The 20,891-nt window shown below is 39.3% G+C and overlaps 1 pseudogene; it reads right to left on the reverse strand.

Moving 5' to 3' along the window:
* Positions 1–3,376: 3,376 nt before the first annotated feature.
* Positions 3,377–20,891, reverse strand: part of LOC107820546 (putative metal-nicotianamine transporter YSL7) — a 34,104-nt pseudogene continuing 16,589 nt past the window's right edge.

The raw sequence follows: 20,891 nt of genomic DNA on the forward strand, positions 1-20,891 counted from the left end.
TTTAGTAAAATTTAAAAAAATTGACGAATATATGATCTATTAAAATATTCTTATGGAAGAATTTTCTTAGTAACACATGATAATTATTTTTTAGTCGTCTGACAGTAATTTTACGTTAATGTGCACTTTCAAGATTAGCCGAATTTAATAATTAAACATAAAAATAAATATGAACCAATATAATATGTTCTATTTAATTTTAAATTATCGAAATACCATTTCAAATTCAAAAAAGATATAAGAATTTAATAGATCTTGATATATGAATATGAAAAAACAAAGAGATTGACGCATTTCACTAACACTTGATAAGAAAGTGATCATACAACCCATTATTTAAAGTTAATAAATATGGAGTACTTCATTTTTAACTAAATATTATATCCCATAAGAGAATTGCAAATATTTCTAGGTATTTTCTAAAGAAAATTCTATAAAAAGTCTTAAAAGTATATATAAAAATTATATATTTATATGTCGGTTTGGTTCAAATATTTTTACTCAATACCAAACCAAACCAAATCAAACCAAACCTAACCGGATTTTTTAATCGATTTAGTTTGACTTTTCGGTTTGGTGCAGTTTTTCGATTCGGTTTGTACACCCCTACTTCTAGTTATTTTTGACATAATTAAACATAAGTAAGATTTTGTTGTTGCATCGAAAGAGATAAATGTTGACTAATCTGGCTAACATTGAACTTGGTAAAATAAAATGGTTGAATAATTGAAAAATTAGATTATTTAGGAATACACATTGAATGCTGAGATTACGCATTAAATTTCTGATAGTAGTTCCATTATAAAAAAAGTCTTAGTGATTGTTCCAGAAGAAATGAAAGAAAAGATATGGTAGAGCTAGGATAACCATTGTATGAGGTCTACCCAATTCTAGATGCAGATGCGCACAATAGATCGAATGAACACAATGAGCTGCCCCGTAATAAAATCAGTTGTTGTTGATAGTTTGACTCGGCACAAAGTACATTACTCCATCTGTTTCAATTTAGATGAGGTAGTTTGACTCGACACGAAGTTTAAGAAAAAAAAGAAGATTTTTGAAATTTGTGGTCTTAAAAGCTTAAGGGGTAAAACTTTGTGGGGCCATGACATTTGTGTGGTTATAAAAACTTCTCATTAAGGGTAAAATGAGTAAAATGAAGAGTTTAAAGTTGAATTATTTCCAAAATTAGAAATGTATCATTTATTTTGGAACAGACTAAAAAGGAAAGTATATCATCTAATTTGAAACGGAGGGAGTACTTTCCTTTTGCTTCCCTCCGTTTCAAATTAGACGATGTACTTTCCTTTTTAGTCTGTTCCAAAACAAATGACAAATTTCTAAATTTGGAAATAATTCAATTTTAAACTCTTCATTTTACCCATTTTACCCTTAACAAGAAGCTTTTATAACAACACAAATGTCATGGCCCCACAAAATTTTTATCCCTTAAACTTTTAAGACCACAAGTAAAATCTTTTTTTTTTTTTAAATTTCTAATCGAATCAAACTATCTCATCTAAATTGAAACGGAAGGAGTATTTAAGTAGTTATAATAATGAGCACGTTTGTCATTACACGTTAACTGCACTTTCCAATAATCTTCCTAGTTCCCATACAGCCTTTGTTCCTTCATAATGCATATACCAGATTAGTAGCACAATTTAATCTTAGAGAAAAGGTGGCGGAGATTTTGATCCCAACCTTCACTTTGGTCTGAGTTTCTTAGAGCCAGATATTGAGTAAAGATCTCATCCAAAAATCAAGAAGTGGGCTCAAGGAGAATCTCATACTTGGAAACAAATGCTTCTGATATGGGAAAAGGTCGAATCTATTATGTTATGGAAGATCAATGAAGTAGTAGTGCTTTCGGGAGTGCATACATAATAGAAAGTGGAATTTGCACATATAACAAATAGACAAATTCCCCACTATATTAATAAGAACTGAAACACGATTACAGCATCGGGATATATAGTAATTGCAATACTCAAACTACTGAATTACAATAGAAAATACTGAAATATTTAACAAGTAACTAAAGGATAGAGATAAGAGTGGTGATGAGAAGCTAAGACTAATTAGAGAATGGGGATGAGAGGATACAATCACTCAAGAAGAGGAGGTGACAAGAACAGAGCAAGCCGAAACTTCAACATAATTCGCATAACGTAACACTTCTGCAGAACTTGATTGCCTTTTTAATTGCTCATGTTGCACATGAACTCCCTTGCATGCCCCAGTCCCACACAAAGTTCTCCAATATTCTAAATACGCCCTTGGTCTTTTGGCCAATGTCGTTCATAACAATTCCTCCGTTTTCAAAAAAACCTTGTCCTCAAGGTTCGAGTCAAGAACAGTGAGTCTCGGGAGCTCCCAACCAATCTTCTCAATACTAAGGCGTTCTTTTTTACTTGAGGAAAATATAGGATCCAGTGTACCTGCTGTAAACGAATCTAAATCTTATCAACTTCCTCCACCACATACCTGAAAGCAACACGTTCTCCAATGTGTCGAATGAATAAGGATGTTTGGCTAATTCGCTGTTTATCATTAGCACTAGGATGTGCCTGCTTTATTTCCTTTACATTTGAAAAACAACTATCCAAGTCTTGTTCAAACACAAAATGAACAAAATATCCAAGAACACTGCAGAAAACATGTGGGGAACTAAGTACCTATATAGTCCAATACATTGGTAATATAGAGATAGGAAGTCAGAACCTACCAGATTTTTATCATCTGGAATCCAACTGAGATGGACATTTCTCCAACTATTCTGCAATGCAATTAATCTTATTATGGTATTTGCTTGCACCGGAGAGTATTGAAGCAGAAGCAAGACCAGATGAACATCTTCCAGCTGGTGCAAGAAGCCCTTTTTACATGGATAAATATATGGCAACTTCTCACCACAAGAACCAATTTCATAGTTACGTTTTATATCTCTGTTTATCTATCTGTCGCCAAGTCTATTTGAACCTGTTTAGCAGGCATCTTACGTTATTTTTTGTGTATAATAGTATTTGATTTTTTTTTTTTTTTTTTTTTTTTTTTTGCAGGATGAACATCCTAATTAAAAGAAGAAAGAAACTACACAATACATTGATGTTACAAACTGAAATTAGTAGCTGGTACCAACGAAATCTGAAACACACAAAATACTTCAAGAGTTTCGAAAACGACAAGTACAGAAACACAGCTTGTATTAATTCTACAACTACAATAAAAGAGACAACTTAAAAACATGTTATGCTAAGAAGGCTAAAATTATCAAAAGACTAAAAACTTAGACAAAGCTGGGAGATAAAAAAGAGCTCAATTGGTACAAACTATCATATGATCAGGCGGAGGAGGAATATATGTAGGACTAAAATCAGTGATGAACTTTCATGCAAAAGGGAGCTTTGACACCAGCTAGAGCAAGAACAGATGCTGGAATTCCCCACAAGGATTCACCACATATGAGACCAGCAGCCACTGCAGGTCCAAAATCTTTAGCTTGCTGCTTGTTCAACATTTCCTAAATGAATAGAATTAATGACCCTATACACATGTCAATGGCCAAGTACCCTCCAAGGTAAAATGGTATAGCCATGCACATTGGACTCGGCACGAACCGATAAATCCTATACCTGGTCTCTAATTTTTTCAGCAGCTGAGTCATTAGGTTTATCACAATAGCAGCCACAAAGAACCAAATAGAGAGCCCGAGGCAATGTTTGGGAAGACTTCCAAAACCTTCCACACCAAGTAGCGCGATTCCACAATACATTAATGCATATGGTGCAGGGTATGAACCTTTTGGATCACCCAATTTATAGGCATTGTGGAAAATCCAAAAGACTAGTGGTATTGTCACGATCCAAAATCCACTATAGGTCGTGATGGCGCCTAACGCCGGCGTCAGGCAAGCCAACAATGACTGATTCACTTAATTACTCATTTTTATTCCTTTTGAAATCATAATTTCCATTAATTATATAGTATGAAATAGAATTTACAGGGTGAAGCAATGATAATTACGTGAACTACCATACTAAACATCCAGTAAGAACCCCCAAAACCCGGTGTTACAACTGCATGAGCATCAACTAGAAAATATGATAAAATACAACATCTGTCTGGAATATAAATTAGACAGGAGAATGTAAATAACTCTGATGGAGACTCTGAGTGTTGCAGACTCGTAACATGGGATGCAACTCACCTAACTCCCCGCAATAGCCGCGCCTCTGTGCCCACAAGACCACTAGAGATATATGTACCTGCACAGAAAGTGTAGCAAGTGTAGCATGAGTACGTAAAATACGTGTACCCAGTAAGTATCTAGTCTAACCTCGAAGAAGTAGTGACGAGGGGTCGAATTCGACACTTACTATGTGCTAACAATAAAATACCGAAATTATAATTTAAGCATGGATTATGTAAATACAACTGAAAACTCAATAACAAGAAATAATTAAATAATTCTTTCACTGATAGTAAATCCCAAATTAATTTCCCTAATTTAACAAATTGATCTCTCAAACCAATGAGACAATATCAATTATAATTGCACTCCAAGATTTATTATGCACGAATTATGTCGAGGTCGTACGACCCGATCCAACATACAAATATATAAATTGTGCACTGCCGATGGTCGAACGACACGAACCATAGATGCATCTATCTGCTATCGAGGCGTTCGGCCAGCTCCACGAGAAGAGAAAATACTTTATAAACAACCGATTCAAGATATTTTTAAGAGGCTAATATTCAAAGAAACACCAATTCTAATTAACGGTCGAGTGACCCGTCCAAAACTCAAGTAAATAAAATTTACCCTTTTACAATTCCTTTATCAAGTTCCAATATGATTTAAGCGATTAAATTAACAAGTAGGGTACAAACATCGCAAGTATAATATGATTTAGGTCCTAGACTACCCGGACATAAGCATAATTAGTAGCTACGTACGGACTCTCATCACCTCGTGCGTACGCAATCCCCACAAATAAAAGCACATATTAAATCAATTCACCTATGGGGTTAATTCCCTCTTACAAGGTTAGAAAAGAGACTTACCTCGCCCCGAAGTTCCATAACCGGCTCCAACGCCACTCTAACACCCCAAACCGATGATCGTCGCTCCAAAACTAGTAAATCAATGTGCAAATCCATAAATATATACTCTAATATTCATAATAAATCAATTTTAACAATTTCCAACTCCGCTCAGAAAGTCGATAAAGTCACCCTCGGGCCCACACGCCCGGATTTCGAAAATCTTTGAAGATAATTTTTACCCATAACACTACGAACTCAAATATATGATTTATTCCCAATTCCATGTCCAATTTCGTAGTCCAAATCCAAAAATACCAATTTCTAGGTTTTCTAACAAAAATCTCAAATTCCTACAAATTTCCATGTTTAAATCCTTATAGAATTCATGTATTTAATTTGTAATAGATGGGAATCACTTACCTCGTGTTGCTGGATGAAAATCCCTCCTTGAATCTCTCCAAAATGGCCCCAACCAAGTGAAAAATGAGAGAAGAAAAGTCAAATCCCGCTCTTAAAATGATTCTGCCAAGCGATATTTTCGCACCTGCGGGACAGTATCCGCACCTGCGACATCGCTTCTGCGACCACACCACCGCTTCTGCGGAAAATCACCCAAACACGATGCCTCGCACCTGCGGAAACATTCCCCGCTTCTGCGACATCGCATGTGCGAGCCCCCTTCTGCTCCTGCACCTTCTTCCGCTTCTGCGCCCAACGCTTCGCTTCTGTGCTTGCACAGATGTGGCCCAAACTCCTCACCTACGGTCCTTCCCCTGGCTGACCTTCTCCGCTTCTGCGACCCCTGGGCCGCTTCTGCGGCCAAAACCTCACAGGTGCGGTTACACCATATGACAGCAGGTTTAACATTTTCATAAGGCCAAATTCAATCCGTTAACCATATGGATTCCACCTGAGGCCCTCGGGACCTTAACAAAATATACCAACATGTCCCAAAATATAATACGAACTTAGTCGAAACCTTAAACCACGTCAAACAATATCAAAATCATGAATCGCGCCTCGAATCAAACTTATAATTTCCAAATTTTCAAATTCTATTACTTGTACCGGAACGCATCAAATCAAGTCCGATTGACCTTAAATTTTGCACACAAGTCATAATTGATATTATGGACCTACTCCTACTTTCGGAATTGGAATCCGAGCCTGATATCAAAAAGTCCACTCCTGATCAAACTTCCCAAAAATCATCCAATTTCCAACTTTCGCCAATTGACGCCGAAATGACCTACAGACCTCCATATCAACGTCCGGACACGATTCTAAGACCAAAATCACCATACAGAACTATTTTCAGGCTCGGAATCCCAAACGGACATCGATAACATCAAAATCTACTTCAAGACAAACTTATGAAATTCTTAAACTTTCAAAATGTTAACTTTCCATAATAAACGTCGAAATGCTCCCAGGTGATCTGATACTCAACCCGAACATACGCCCAAGTCCAAAATTATTATACGAACCTATTGGAACCTTTAAATCTCGATTCCGAAGTCGTTTACTCAAAAGTCAAACCTTAGTCAATTCTTCCAACTTACAACTTCCGAAATTAGAATTTTCTTTCCAACTTAAAGCTTCCCGAAATTCAATTCCGACCACGCGTACAAGTCGTAATACCTGAAGTGAAGTTGCTCAAGGTTTCAAACCGCCGAACGATGCGCTAGAACTCAAAATGACCAGTCGGGTCATTACATGTATTATCACACAACCCATCGCAGTTCCAATGACTTGGCTAAAGAACATAGAACGAGGCGATGTAAGCGCTAAGTAACCAAACTTAAAATCTCCCATCAAGCCAGCAGCTGTGTCTAGTATGCTCATCACCAATCCACATGAAGCAAGGCCAGCAATCACTCCACCATTTTGCAAACCAACCCAATAACTAAATGTAAGGATTGTAATTTTTCCATAATATGAGGCCAAGGACCAATACGTTAGGCCGCTTCCATAAGAATTGCAGAAGGCCAAAACTGGAGCAATTACATAGCCAACCAGGATGTGATACCATTTCAGTGAGTGGAAGATAATTGGCACCACAATGATAGATATGACTGCAATACCAACGTATCCACCAAAGGCTGCCCAGATGGGGATCTGGTCTTTCAAGAAGTACTCGTTTTGTCTCTGTGTCGTAGTCTTCTGAGGACTCTTCACTTGAATAATCTTCGTCTCCTGGTGATTTCCTCTTTTTGAAACTTAAGGCTGTGACCACCAACATGAAAGCAAAATGGAATAGACACAAGTTGAATGCAACAAGTTGAATGGACGTCTGAAACAAGTTGTGCAGACACAAATCCGATTTTGCAAAAGCCATATATGAGTTTGGAAAGATGCAAATCTGATTTTGTAAAAGCCAAATCTGATTGGCTATTTGGACGGTGAGTCTTGCTATAAATAGAAGCCATCTTTCTTCATTTCAAACGCATCAAAATTGAGAGAAGCCAGAGAGAGTTAGAGAGAGTAATCCACATATTGTAGTTTATGATATAAATATTGAGCGAGAGTAATATTGTAGTGAGGTGTTTAAAATAAAGAGTGTTTATTTCTTTCGAAGCTGTAGTAGTCACTTGACACTACCAAGTTATAATATTATAGTGGTATTATATTGCTCCGCTCGGGTATTGTATTTTACTCCGTTAAAAGATTTGTTGTCGTTGTTACTCTCTTGTGTTATTGTTATTTACCGTGGATATTATTCCTGAGCGTGATATTATTTTTTCCCAACAACATGGTATCATAGACATAGAGAATAATAGTTCGCTGTCTTTTCAGTACCCCCGTCTCACAAAAAATAATTATGAGAAATGACGTCTACGTATGAAAGTCATTCTTGGCTCCCAAGATATGTAGGATATCGTAGACAGAGGGTATGCAAAACCCGATAATGAGGAAGCTTTACCTCAAAATGAAAAAGATGTCTTGGTAAAGACAAGGAAGAAGGATCAACAAGCCCTCACGCTCATCCATCAATGTTTGGATGATGCCATGTTTGAGAAGGTGGTCGATGCTACCACATCAAAGGAAGCTTGGGAGATTTTACAAAATTCTCTCCAAGGAGTTGATAAAGTGAGAAAGGTAAAACTTCGAACTCTAAGGGCTAATTTTGAAGTTTTAAAAATGAAAGAATCCGAATGCATTTCGGATTATTGTTCAAAAGTGAAGGTTATTGTAAATCAATTAAGAAGATACGGGGAGGACATGGAAGATATTCGTGTGGTAGAAAAGATCCTTCGCACTTTAATACCTAAATTTGATTTTGTGGTGTGTGCTATTGAGGAGTCTAAAGATTTAGACTCTATGACGGTGGAGCAATTGGAGGTTCTTTATAGGCCCATGAAGAAAAGATAAAGAGGAGACAAGAAGTGCCACTAAAGCAACTTCTTAAAGATCAAGCATCCTTTAAGCGTTATGGAGGTGAAAAAGCTATCGAGGGAATGGACAAGGGCGAGGCCGTGGAAGTCATGGAAGAGGAAGAATTAATGGTAACAACTTCAACAATTAAGTTAAAATCCACCATACATTCAGAGGTCGGGTCGTAGACAAAAAGGAGGAAGATGACATGGCTACTATCAAGAAAATAATGGACAAAGGTATGACAAATCAAAAATTGAGTGTCCTAATTGTCATAAATTTGGTCATTATTCTTGAGAATGTCATAGGAAAGTTGAAGAGAAAGCTAACTTTGTTGACGACAAGAAAGAAAAAGATGAGTCGACATTGTTGCTGGAACTCAGAGAAGAAGACAGGGATGATTGTAGCTCGTGGTATTTGGACAATGGAGCAAGCAATCATATGTGTGGATTCAAAGATAAGTTTGTGGAGATCAATAAGTCGGTGAGAGGTAATGTATCCTTTGGAGATATCTCAAAGATTCAAATCGAAGGGATAAGTACGATTCTGATCTCCTATAAAAATAGTGGCCACAAGTAAATTCAAGATATTTATTATGTGCCAAAATTAAAAAGTAATATTTTAATTTTGGGACAAATTCTTGAAAAGGGATATGACATCCACATGAAAAATATGCATATTTGGCTTAGAGATTCAGGTGAAATTCTAATTGCTAAAGTGCATATGGCCAAGAACAAATTATTTTCTCTGAATCTTAAGACAATTAATGCAAAGTGTTGGAAGGCCAATGTGCAAGATGAATCATGGTGTTGGAACATGCGATTAGGGCACTTGAATTTTGAAGCGCTTAAATCAATGAGAGAAAAGAACATGGTGCATGTGATACCATCAATCAACCATCCCAATCAATTGTGTGAAGCTTGTCTTCTTGGAAAACATGCAAGGAGGAGTTTTACAAAGGAATCCATGTCAAGAGCAACCAAGCCACTGCAACTTGTTCACACTGATGTGTGTGGACCAATCAACCCACCTTTATTTGGTAAAAGCAAATACTTTATGCTCTTTATTGATGACTTTAGTAGAAAGACTTGGGTTTATTTCTTGAACCAAAAATCTGAAGCTTTTACTGCTTTTAAAAATTTCCAAGTACTTGTGGAAAAAGAAAGTGGTTATGAAATAAAAGCTTTAAGGTCTGATAGAGGAGGCGAATTCACTTCAAAAGAATTTAATGACTTTTGTCAGTCTCATGGAATTCATCGTCTTTAACAGTACCTTATTCACCCCAATAAAATAGAGTTGTATAGAGAAAGAATCAAATGATTCTTAATATGGCTAGATGTATGTTGATAGCTAAAAGTATGCCTAAGGAAATTTGGGCCGAAGCTGTTTCTTGTGCAGTTTATTTGACCAACAGGTCTCCAACAAGAAATGTTAGAGATCAAACTCATCAAGAAGCATGGAGTGGAAGAAAGCCATCTGTCAAGCATTTGAGAGTCTTTGGGAGCATAGCCTCTGCTCATGTGCCATATCAATGGAGAGAAAAGCTTGACGATCAAAGTGTCACGCATGTGTTTGTTGGCTATGATATGAGTTCAAAATGCTACAAGTTATACAACCCAAGCAGCGGTAAAGTTGTGGTGATTCGTGATATTGAATTTGATGAAGAATTGATGTGGAATTAGGAAGCTCATGAAGAAACTTCATATGATTTTCTTCCATACTTTGGTGATGAAGAAGAACCAGAGACCGTGGATCCTGTGCAGAATATAACTCTACCTCCTTCTCCAACTAATGTTGTATCTCCTTCCTTTCAACAAAGTTCAAATGAACAACCGCAAAGGACGATGAGTATTCAAGAGCTCTATGATGGCATAGAAGAAGTTACTAATCTTAATTTTTTATATTGTCTCTTTGCAGACAGTGAACCAATGAACTTTGATGAAGTTGTTACAGCCAAAAGGTGGAGACAAGCCATGAAGGAGGAGATCGAGTCAATAGAGAAGAACAACACTTGGGAGTTAACAACTCTTCCCAAGGGTCATCGAGAAATTGGAGTAAAATAGGTATACAAGACAAAGAAGAATGTTGATGGAGATGTGGAGATATACAAGGAACAACTTGTAGCTAAAAGCTATAAGCAAAGGCAAGGCATTGACTATGAAGAAGTCTATGCACATGTTGCCCTCATGAAGACGATTCGTTTGCTGATCTCTTTGGTGGCACAAATGAAGTGGAAGATCCATCAATTAGATGTCAAGTCAGCCTTCTTGAATGGCTATCTTGAAGAAGAAGTCTATATTGAACAACCACTGGGATTTGTGGTCAAAAACCATGAAAATAAAGTGTTACGGTTGAAGAAAGCTTTATATGGATTGAAACAAGCCCCGCAGGCATGGAATAGTTGCATCGGCAAGTATTTTCAAGACAATGGGTTTAGTCGTTGTCTCCATGTATATGTGTAACACCCCGAAAATTTTTGAAGTACTTAAGTTTAAAGCCAGGTAAAATTTGCAAAGAAAATAATGTTTCATGGTGCCGGACTAGGCTTACGTGTTTGAGTAAAGGAAAATATTTGGCGGATAAGTGCGTTTATGCAGTCCATTATGCGACCGCATAATAACTCTACGGGCCGCATAATTGCCGTAGAAGTGAGAAGGAGAGGGCCATTCTGAAAGCAGCTATGCGGTCGACTATGCGACCGCATAACTGTTATGTGGTGCATTGTGCGACCTTATGCGGACCGCATAGTGACCGCATACACAGGCAGATTTTTGATCATTTTTGTCAGCAATCAAAGGTAGCTGGGATGATCATTTACCACTCATAGAATTTGCATACAACAATAACTATCATGCTAGCATTCAGATGGCACCGTTCGAGGCTTTATATGGTAGGAGATGTAGATCTCCCATTGGGTGGTTCAAAATTGGGGAACTGAGTTGATAGGGCCAGACCTCGTGCATCAGGCTATGGAAAAAGTTAAAAATCATTAAGGAGCGGTTAAATACTGCTCAGAGTCGTCAGAAATCCTATTCAAATATTCATCGTAGGGATTTGGAGTTCAAAGAAGATGATTGGGTATTCTTGAAAATTTTCCCCATGAAAGGGGTAATGCGATTTGGTAAGAAAGGGATATTGAGTCCGAGGTATGTCGGACCGTATAAAATCATTCAGAGGATCGGTGAGGTGGCGTACACCACCTGAGATGTCATTAGTGCACCCAGTATTTCATGTGCCTATGTTGAAGAAAGTAGTTGAAGATCCGACACTCATTGTTCCGATTGAGACTATTGAGGTAAATGCGAAATTGACTTACAAAGAGATTTCGGTTTCTATTATTGATCGGCAAGTCAGAAAATTGAGAAATAAAGAAATTGCCTCCGTGAAAGTGTTGTGGCGAAACCAACAGGTTGAAGAGGCTACTTGGGAGGCTGTGGAAGAAATGAAGAAAAAGTATCCTTATTTGTTTGAATGACCATGTATTTATAAAGTTATGATCTAGGAAAATTATAAGACTTACTTTTTATGAATTTTGTATCATTTGAACAATTGGTGTTAAGGGTGTTCCTTTCTGGAAATATATAACTTATGCGGCCACAATTGGTGTTGTTTTGTATTATGTTACGTCGTTGGAATATGTATATGTTGTTAGGATGTGTGTCCGGGGCTCTCTGACAGGTGGATAGGCCTAATTACAAAGGAAACTCTGGCGAAATATTTGGAAATTTAGGGAGTTAGTCAAATTTGGGGCTGCTAGTCTGTGGTATAAAACAAACTAAGTTGCATAAGATGCTAATGACAGATTTTTACCCTCATTCGAGGATGAATGATCCTAAGCTGGGGAGAATGTAGCACCCCGAAAAATTTTGAAGTACTTAAGTGTAAAGCCCGATAAAATTTGCAAAGAAAATAATGTTTCATGGTGCCGGACTGGGCTTACGTGTTTGAGAATTGTAGAAATTAAGCTCGCCGCGGCTCAGACTTTTTGGGTTGAACAATGCACGAAAAAGTAAAGGAAACTTTTTGGCGGAAAAGTGCGTTTATGCGGTCCATTATGCGACCGCATAATCACTCTGCGGGCCGCATAATGGCCGCAGAAGTGAGCGGGAGAGGGCCATTCTGGAAGCAGCTATGCGGTCGACTATGCGACCGTATAACTGTTATGCGGTGCATTATACGACCGCATAACAGTTATGCGAACCGCATAGTGACCGCATACATAGGCAGATTTTTGATCATTTTTGTCACAAATTATGCGACCATTATGTGGTCCGCATATCCATTATGCGATCGCATATGCGACCGCAAAACCGTTCTGGAGCTCTATTTTTGGGTTTTTAAAACCCGACCCTATTTCGTTAAATACACTCTTTGGTCCATTTTTGAGCAATAATATGACACTTTAGAGTGAGAGAGAGTGCCCTAGAGTGAGAAGGTGTTCTTCAATAATTTTCCTTCAATTCTTGCTCAAGTTTTGGAAGATTAAGGAGGGAAACTCACTAGGTCTTCATACTAGAGGTAAGATTCTACACCCTAACCCTCAATTTCGAATTTTGTGTAGGAATGAATAATTAGCAAGATAACTTTTGGGTATGAGGGTTGTTTATTTTATATGCATGTGTTATCAAATGGTGTAGGAAGATTGTTGAACTAAAAATGGTAAAGATTGGGTTGTGGGATGATGGAATCCTTCATAAAAAGGACCTTGAAACCTTATGCACACCTAGTGTTTGATAAAATGCTCAAGTGAGCTAGAACCATGATCATCTTCCAAATTTTGGTGCAATTTGTTATATTTCTAAAATAGATTGAAGTTGCTAAGAATTCCGGAATATTTAGAGTGTAAGGAAGCTCAAGTGAGGTATGTTGGCTAAACTCTTCCCTTAGAATGAAATCCCACGATATTCATGTAAATTATGTAAGCCCCGAGTGATTCATTATGAAACTGGCTATTCCGAGTAAGATTGGGTTGAAAGATATATGTTCAACAAGCATCCCAAATGCTTTATTCATGTTATGTTACCAATTGAGAATGTGTTAAAATATGGGATGTGCATTAATAATGTTTTGATTTTAAGTCAAGTTCAAATGAAGGCTATTATGCCAAATTTTGTGACATATCTCTATGTGCCTTAGACTCTAAATTGCTCACATGTGTACTACACACCTTGATTAAATCATATTTATTGTTGATGATGATAATGATATTTGAAATTGATAAGGTGAGCATGAAATACTGAATATGGCCAACGTGCCAAGAATGATCTTATAATTATGGTCATTTAGTGCCAATGAAATGAAAGGATGTGAAAGTAATATGAAATATGATGATTGATTTAAAAAGGTTGATGTCTCAAATAAGATAGCCTAGCCGGTCGGGTCATGATCGGACACCATGCCGCACACATGGTGGTGATTGTGCTGGAAATTGTAATTGAAATTGTGATTGTGGTCGATGTCCCTAATGGATAGCCTAGCTGATCGGGTCGTGATCGGACTCCGTGTTAAAGATGGTGGTATTTGTTACAACCCAAATTCGCATACCATAGATCACGCCGTAAGTTAGTCGACGTAAATCCAAGAAGAGATTATCTTTGAGATGATAGAAAGTTAATCCTATTGGTCTTAAACGATACAAGGGTGTATAAGAGTGGTTAACAAGTATTAAAAGTTAAACGAATCAAGGATGTTGTAACCCGTATTTTCGGGTAACACTAGAGGTGATTAACTATCCCAAGAGGTCTTGTTTTAATGTATTTGAATCATATAATATCCGTATCATAAGTCTTGAAGTGAAGCGAGTTATGAAACAAAAGTCGATAAAAGTTGTCACAACTTAGGTTTATAATTTTACTTAAACTTTAGGTCAAATGTTACTGCATTTTTATCCCAATGTGCTTGGAATTATGGGTGATCTACCTATCAAATTGAAGATCTATGAGTCTAGTTTTCAACGCATTAAACCGTTCATCGATACGATCTCGGAATAGAGAGATATTCGCGTTTTTGCGAGAGTGCGCCAAGCTGCTCTCTATGGGGCCCACAAAGGCGGTTTAAGACATATGGACATATCTAAGATACCTCAACCCCGTTTAAAGTCATTATTTTTCAGTATATTCAGACCTTATAACCCTAAAAACAGTCTCTCAAGGTTCTCTCATGACCCAAGACCCAAATAAAGGGCAAACAACACAAATCAAATGTCGGGAATCCCGTGGCGCTAGTTAGTTTCTTGTTCTTCTTGTTGTTGCTGATTTTTGTGTTGTTCCAGCTCGTGTGGGAGATTGTTTTAAGTGTTTTATGTTCTGTAAATACACCTTCAAGTTTTTAATATCAACCCTAGGTGATTTCAAGTCTTCTAAAGTAATTCTAGTGCCGAAAAACCCGAATTAATTGCTAGTTTCGCTTCCTTGTTCTTGTGGCAGAATTGAAGGGATATTTCGTGGAAAATTAAGGTCAAACTGGAGTTGTTCTTTCTGTTTAAAGGTAAGGAACCTCTTACTCTATATATATTTAAGATTATCCAAGTTTTGGCTAAGTCGTTGATGCTAGAACTTGTGAAATATATATCGAAAGGCTTGGTAGTAATGTTGTTAGTTGGTGGACTGTTTTGGAGGCTCAATATGATTATTAATGATGTTGTTTGGGCTGTTTGGTGATTGTATTGACTTGTGGGATGTCATATAAATAGGGGAGGTGCTGTCCGTTTCATCGTAAAATAGGTTGCGGTCGATACATAATAGTTACGACGCTTAAACGATAATGATAGTGTCCTTTCTCTTATTGTAGACTAAGGAGACGTGACATTTGCATAGCTTGAGGTTGGGAAGTATATACAAGGTATGTGAGGCTATCCCCTTCATTCTTTTGCACGACTCCGATTGTATATAATGTAATGAATGTGCTCCCAAAGATACTCTACTCTTAGAAGCTAGCAGTACTTACATTGCTGCCCTTCTTATGAAACGATTGATATTGATGTTACTTCTCTTATTCTTATATTATCAATGTTGTTGGTAGTTCCTGATTCTTATAAGATTCTTGATAAAGAGTTAATCCTAATAACATGTACGAAGGATACCGACCTTACGTCACTCCGAAAGGTTCAAAATGTGATTCCAATGAGTCCAGCATGCATCATATATATGTATCTATTTTACTCTACCGAGCCGCGCTATAGTCGGCCGGGTACGGCACCTATTGTGCAACCACTGATCAGTTGGGTTTTACCGAGCTCCACATGGCCGGGTACGATTCTACCGAGCCCTATGATGGCCGGGTACGTTTTACCGAGCCTATTATGGCCGGGTACGATATGATGATGGTGATGCCCACAAAGGCGTATGTTTTAAAAGTTTATGTATATATATATGTCTGTATCATGTATTTCATGTCAGTAGCCCTCAGAGGTACCCAGATGTCACAGGTTGTATATTCCCTATCACTGTTTACATTATTGTTCTTACTTATGCTTTCCTGCCTTACATACTCAGTACTTTATTCATACTGACGTCCTTTTTATTTGTGGACGCTGCATGTCGTGCTGCAGGTCCTGATAGACAGGTAGACGTAGCTCCCCCACCACAGTAGGCTGTCCAGTTCAGTGGTTATTGGCGAGATCCCTTCTCCGGACTTGCCGTGGTCTTGGTATGCATTTTTGTTATAGACATTATGGGTATGTCGGGGCCCTGTTCCGGCAATGTTGTAGCACTTATGTTCCTTTAGAGGCTCATAGACAGGTGTCGACTTATGTATGGTTTAGAATGCCTTGTCGGCTGATTTTTGTTGTATAGTCTTTCATGGCATCATGGTAGCTCGTACCTTATATATAGTTTCTTGACAGTCTTGTCGTCCCATGTTATGTATGTTCGTGACATTATCTTTCATTGTTGGATGTTCATGATCCATGTCTACTATTTATATTGATCTTGTCGGCCCTTAAAGATAATAAGGAAGGTTAGATAAAATATACGTTGGTGCTCGGCAAGTATGGCCCGGGTGCTAGTCATGACCCTCCAGTTGGGTCGTGACAAACTTGGTATCAGTGCAAGTCTGTCCTAGGGGATGTCTATGAGCCGTGTCTAGTAGAGTTTTGATTATGGATGTGTAGCGCGCCACATTTATAATCAGGAGGCTACGTGACATCTAGGGTTGTTACCTTCTTCCTGAATCTAGATCGTGCGTAGAGTTGAGTAGTAAGTGTTCATATCTAATATTCACCTTGTTTTCTTTCAGCGATGCCTTCGACTAGGAAGCAAGCAATTAGTAAACGGCTTGATACAGCTGTGGGAGAGGGTAACATTCAGGTGCCTCCAGCCAGAGCAGGCCAAAGTGAGGCTCAGAGTGAGATGCTGTCTCATACCTCTCTGTCTCCTCCAGAGGATATTAGGAGGCACCCAGTACATCCAGTTCCTCCGTCTGGCACTACAGACCACGATATGCGCAGTGCGGTGCAGTTGTTGACTAGCTTGGTAGCTGCTCAGGCTCAGAGGCAGAATACCGGTGCTGCTGATAAACCAGTTAGTGCGAGAGTTCGTGATTTTATTAATCTAGACCCTCCAGTGTTTACCGGATCAGACCCCAAGGAGGACCCACAAACATTTATTGATCAGGTTCATCGTACATTGTGGGTTATGCATGCTAGTGATACGGAGGCAGTAGAGTTGGCTTCTTATCGGTTACGGGATTTAGCGGTTTTCTGGTATGATAGTTGGGAGAGATCTAGGGGTCCGAACGCTCCTCCAGCCATGTGGAAGGAATTTTCTGAGGCCTTTCTTCGTCACTACTTGCCAGGTGAGATACGACGAGCTAGAGCTGATAAGTTCTTGAACCTTCGACAGGGTAATATGAGTGTACGAGAGTATAGTATACAGTTTGATTCTTTATCAAGGTATGCTCCCCATATGGTGTCCGAGATGAGTGATAGGGTGCATCTGTTCGTGAACGGGTTGGGACCACATCTGATAAATGAGTGCACAACAGCCTCCTTGGTAGAGGGCATGGATATTTCCCGTATTCAGGCTTATGCCCAGACCCTAGAGGATCGTAAGCACCAGCAAAGGGCAAATAGGGAGCAGGATAGGGGCCAGCATAAGAGGGCGAGATTTGCAGGGTATTCTGATGAGTTCAGAGGCAGTATCAGGCCCCAATCTTCGAGGAGTTCGGTGCCACCTGTAGCTAGTTCTCCTCCAAAGTTTTAGAGGCCTCGGTATGATCGATTTACCTATTCTGGTTCAGGTCAGAGTTTGAGGGCATCAGGCTCACAATTTCATAGAGATACTAGTCAGACGAGACCCCCAACACCTCGTTGTGATCAGTGCGGCAAGGCCCACTTTGGACTGTGCCGTTGAGGTTTCGATGCGTGCTATTCTTGCGGACAGCGTAGCCATATGATGCGGGATTGTCCTAATAGAGGAGGTGGTGGTATGGCTCAACTGACTGGATCTGTGTCTGGTTCTTCCTCATCAGTTCGACCTCCAGCACAAGGTTTTCAACAGTCGACAGGTCATGGTAGAGGTAGAGGTTCAGTGCCGAGTTCGAGTGGTGCTCAAAATCGAACCTATGCTCTAGTAGGTCGACAAGATCTCGAGTCATCTCCGGATGTTGTTACAGGTATATTGTCTGTGTTTTCTTATGATGTATATGCGCTAATTGATCCAGGATCTACCTTATCATATGTTACACCCTTTGTGGCTAATAAGTTTGGCATTGAACCTGAATTGATAAGTAAACCACTTGCGGTATCCACTCCGATAGGAGATTCTGTGATTGCTAGAAGGGTATATAAAGGTTGCACTGTGATGATTTGTTGTCGTCAAACCTCGGCAAATTTATTTGAGTTAGAAATGGTTGATTTCGATGTGATAATGGGAATGGACTGGTTGGCCTCATGCTATGAAAATGTTGACTGTCGTATGAAGATGGTTAGGTTTCAGTTTCCGGGTGAACCCGCCATTGAATGGAAGGGGAACATTGCTACGCCGAAAGGTAGGTTTATTTCCTATCTTAAGGCAAGGAAGATGATCTCAAAAGGTTACATTTATCATCTTGTTCGCGTTAGGGATACGGAGGCGAAGCCGCCTACTCTACAATCAATCCCCGTGGTCAATGAATTTCTAGATGTTTTCCCAGATGAACTCCCAGGCCTTCCTCCTGAAAGGGAGATTGAGTTTAGCATTGATGCGTTGCCTGACACTCAACCGATCTCTATCCCTCCATACAGGATGGCCCCGGCAGAGTTTCAAGAGTTGAAGGCGCAGCTGAAGGACTTGCTGGATAAGGGTTTCATTAGGCCTAGCACTTCACCTTGGGGTGCACCAGTCTTGTTCGTGCGGAAGAAAGATGGGTCGTTAAGGATGTGTATCGATTATCGACAGTTGAATAAGTTTACAATAAAGAACAAGTATCCACTTCCAAGGATTGATGACCTGTTTGACCAACTCCAGGTGCCAAGTATTTCTCCAAGATTGACTTGCATTCAGGGTATCATCAGGTAAGGGTTAAGGAGAAGGATATTCCAAAGACGGCCTTCCGGACAAGATATGGGCACTTTGAGTTCTTGGTGATGTCGTTCGGGCTAACAAATGCCCCAGCAGCTTTTATGGATCTCATGAATAGTGTATTCAGGCCCTATCTTGATGTGTTCGTGATCGTATTCATTGATGACATTCTGGTGTATTCTCGTTCGGAGGCGGAACATGCGGGCCACTTGCGGATAGTATTACAGACCCTTCAGGATCATAAGTTATATGCTAAGCTCTCTAAATGTGAATTCTGGCTGAACTCAGTAGCATTGCTAGGCCATGTGATATCTGATGAGGGTATTAGTGTCGACACTCAGAAGATCGATGCAGTGAAGAATTGGCCGAGACCTACAACACCGTCAGAAGTTCGCAGCTTCTTGGGGCTAGCAGGATATTATAGGCGGTTTGTAGAAGGGTTTTCCACTATATCAGCACCATTGACTAAGTTAACACAGAAAGCTACCAAGTTCCAGTGGTCTGATGCTTGTGAACATAGTTTTCAGGAGCTAAAGAATCGATTGACATCTGCGCCAGTGCTCACTCTCCCAGAAGGAACAGAAGGTTATGTGGTATATTGTGATGCCTCAGGTATAGGTTTGGGGTGCGTATTGATGCAACGTGGGAAGGTGATTGCTTATGCATCAAGATAATTGAAGAAGCATGAAAAGAATTACCCGACTCATGATTTGGAATTGGCTGCAGTAATATATGCTTTGAAGATATGGCGGCACTACTTATACGGTGTCCATGTTGACATCTACACAGATCACAAGAGTTTACAATACATCTTCAAGCAGAAGGAGTTGAATTTGAGGCAGCGTAGGTGGCTTGAATTACTGAAAGACTACGATGTCGAGATATTGTACCATCCCGGTAAAGCTAATGTTGTGGCAGACGCTCTCAGCCGTAAGTCAATGGGAAGCTTAATACATATTGAGGCAGGTAGACAAGGGTTGACCAAAGAGCTTCACCAGCTGGCCAATATGAGAATCAGATTGTTGGACTCTGATGATGGAGGTGTTACTGTACAGAATACAGCAGAATCATCTTTGGTAGCCGAGGTAAAAGCACGGCAATATGAAGATCCTACCTTAGTAAGATTGAGAGAGGGAATTCAGCAGTGTAAGATTACAGCTTTCAAGATCAGAGGAGATGGGACACTGAGATACCAGGGCCGATTATGTGTACCTAGTGTGGCAGGGTTGCGAGAGAAGATTATGATTGAGATTCACCAGTCCCGATATTCTATCCATCCTGGCTCGACAAAGATGTATCATGATGTTAAGGAGCAGTATTGGTGGGATAACATGAAGAAGTCTATTGCAGAATTTGTAGCCCAGTGTCCTAATTGTTAACAAGTAAAGATCGAGCATCAGAAACCTAGTGGATTGATTCAGAATATAGAGATTCCGACCTGGAAATGGGAGGTGATTAATATGGACTTCATTATTGGATTACCTCGCTCTTATCATAAGTTTGACTCCATCTGGGTGATAGTTGATCGACTTACAAAATCTGCCCATTTTCTGCTAGTTAAGACAACTTACACGGCTGAAGATTATGCGAAGTTGTATATCAAGGAGATTGTTAGGCTTCATGGTGTGCCGGTATCTATTATATCAGACCGAGGAGCTCAATTTACGGCTAACTTTTGGAGGTCTTTTCAGAAGGGTTTAGGCACACAAGTAAATCTCAGCACTGCATTCCATCCGCAGACTGACGGACAGGATGAACGTACCATCCAGACGCTTGAAGATATGCTACGAGCATGTGTTCTAGATTTCAAGGGGAATTGGGATGACCATCTGGCACTTATAGAATTTGCCTACAATAATAGCTACCATTCCAGTATTAAAATGGCCCTGTATGAGGCACTGTACGGGAGGAGATGTAGATCACCAGTTGGATGGTTCGAAGTCGGTGAGACAGAATTATATGGGC

This window comes from Nicotiana tabacum, chromosome 15 (assembly GCF_000715075.1).
Source record: "Nicotiana tabacum cultivar K326 chromosome 15, ASM71507v2, whole genome shotgun sequence".
In the NCBI taxonomy this organism is placed as follows: Eukaryota; Viridiplantae; Streptophyta; class Magnoliopsida; order Solanales; family Solanaceae; genus Nicotiana; species Nicotiana tabacum.